Genomic DNA, 2,278 nt, shown 5'->3' on the forward strand with positions numbered 1-2,278 from the left:
GACTTCAAAGAGGAAGTCTCTCTCAGTGGGTAAGATTTCCATTTGCAGGAAAACTTCCTTGGAATTAATCCACAGAATCCCAGAATTCTGAATCTAGAGCAACCTCAAAGATGATCTTACTCTACCTCCTCATTTAACAGGTGAGGAAGCAGAGACTCAGAACATGGAAAGAATTTGCCCCAAGTTATATAAAAGGCACATGGCACAATCATGGCTTGGATTCAAGATACATGACTCCAAGTCTATTGTTCTTCCCACCCACCTGACAACATGAGAGTAGAGAGGAAAAGGGGATTATTTGGGTTCTGTAAGACTGTATAGGTATCTTTTTGTTTTTACATCATCTTTATTTCTAAATATATTCCTTCAAGTCTAAGGTGTTTATTTATATGTGTATAAGAGCCATCCCTCTCAGAAAACTATGCTTTATAAGTAAAAGTCATAAAAAGAGATTTTTTTTATATTTCAGAAAATCAATCAGAACATACACTGTTTGACTTGGTATAGAGTGTTCCATACTCATAGTCATCTACCTCTGCAAAGAAAAGGAATTACATTTTCATATCTCTTTTCACAGTATGAGGTGTAGCACATAGGAGACATTTAATAAATGCTCTTAATAAATTCATTCATTCATTCACTGAGGCCAAACTTGGGCATTATATTTCACAATACCCAGTATTGATTTTGGTGGTCAATCTTTCTATTTACATTGCTGCAATTTGAATAAGTATTGTGCAGCATTATTTACATCTTATAGACTGCCAGGAATAAATTCATATGAAAGGATCCAAGATCTTCCAAACTCTCCAATTCATTAGGTTGTCTCCAAGGCTGGACACAGCCATCTTGAAATCACTGTTGTGTTACCTAAGATCAAGCAAAGGCATACAAATCAGAAGTGGTTACACCAATCCCAGGCGTAAGTTTACTTAAAAGTTCCAACTGTTCTTCAGCTGCAGTAGGGTAAGGGACCAAGAGACCTTCCAAGTTTTGTTGCCTTATCCTAAAGAATAAAGTCCTTCAGAAGTAAGCATACATTTCCCCAGAAGTGGTCAGTAGAACTCAAGGCAGGCTCCGTGTGATTCAACATTCACTACATAGTCAATGTGTACATTATTTTCCTGATTTTTGCCTGTTTCCCACTGTAGTCATTTATATAAATCTGCCCATACATTACGTTTTCTTCATATTCAGTGTTTCTTACACTGTCATTCCTTCAAATTCGCCTTATACCTGTGTCCTCTGTCTATGTATATTCCTTCTAACTGTACTCTTGGTGGTACAATTATTAAGAATTACAAGTATCTTTTCCCTCTTCTGGTGATGGACCTGATAGAAATTAAAAATGGTTCAGCATCTGACATATTGCCATACATTGTCTTATAACACAGCTTCCCACAAAACTTGGCTGTCAGGAAACCCAGACAACAGAATTGTTCACCTTTATACTAAGAAAGTTGGAAAAGCACCAAATCAGCCTGCAGCATGTGCCCAGGAAGACTTCAAGGTGTTCATGCAGTGAGACCTAAAGTTCTTATGAGGCTATCAAAGACAAAAAAGCATGTCAGCAGGGCTTACGATGGCTCCATGCATATTGAATGTGTCTGTGACAAGATCAAACTTGCTTTCCTGATTGAAGAGCAGAAAATCATTGTGAAGGTGTTGAATGCACAAGCACAGAGTCAAAAAAGTAAATAAAAAGGATATGTTTTTTGAATAATAAAGAAAATTAAAATGTAAAAATAAATTACAAGTATCATCTTCCCATGAAAACAATTCAGCTCCGTTGAGTTTCTTATATTTTCTTTTCCCTTTTTACTTTTTTAGCTTCTCTAATCAATTTTTTTTCAGTTCTGGTATTCTTATGAAAGCTTGAAATCCTTCCATTTCATTCAATGACCATTTTTTTCCTCCTGCAATATTATGTTTAATTTCACTGAGTTGGTGATTCTTGGTTGTAGTCCTAACTCCTTTGCCTTCCAGAATATCATGCTCCATGACCTCTGGTCCTTTAATGTTGCAGCTTCTAAGTCCTGTGTGATCCTGATTGTGACTCCCTGATACACGAATTGTTTCTTTCTGGTCACTTGCAGTATTTTTTCCTTGACCTGGTACACTTGAGTTTTTCTTTTGGAATCTCCTTCCTGAGGTGACTGGTAGATTCTTTCAATGCCTATTTTGCCCTCTGTTCCAGAATATTAAGGTAATTTTCCTTTATAATTTATGTTGTCTAGATTCTCCTTTTGATTATGTTTATTGGGTAGTTTAATGATTC

At 36.3% G+C, this 2,278-nt stretch overlaps 1 pseudogene; it reads left to right on the plus strand.

The window, feature by feature from the left end:
* Positions 1-1,348: 1,348 nt before the first annotated feature.
* LOC140531700 (large ribosomal subunit protein eL34-like) lies at positions 1,349-1,758 on the plus strand (annotated as a pseudogene).
* Positions 1,759-2,278: the final 520 nt, after the last annotated feature.

This window comes from Notamacropus eugenii, chromosome 3 (assembly GCF_028372415.1).
Source record: "Notamacropus eugenii isolate mMacEug1 chromosome 3, mMacEug1.pri_v2, whole genome shotgun sequence".
NCBI lineage: Eukaryota > Metazoa > Chordata > Mammalia > Diprotodontia > Macropodidae > Notamacropus > Notamacropus eugenii.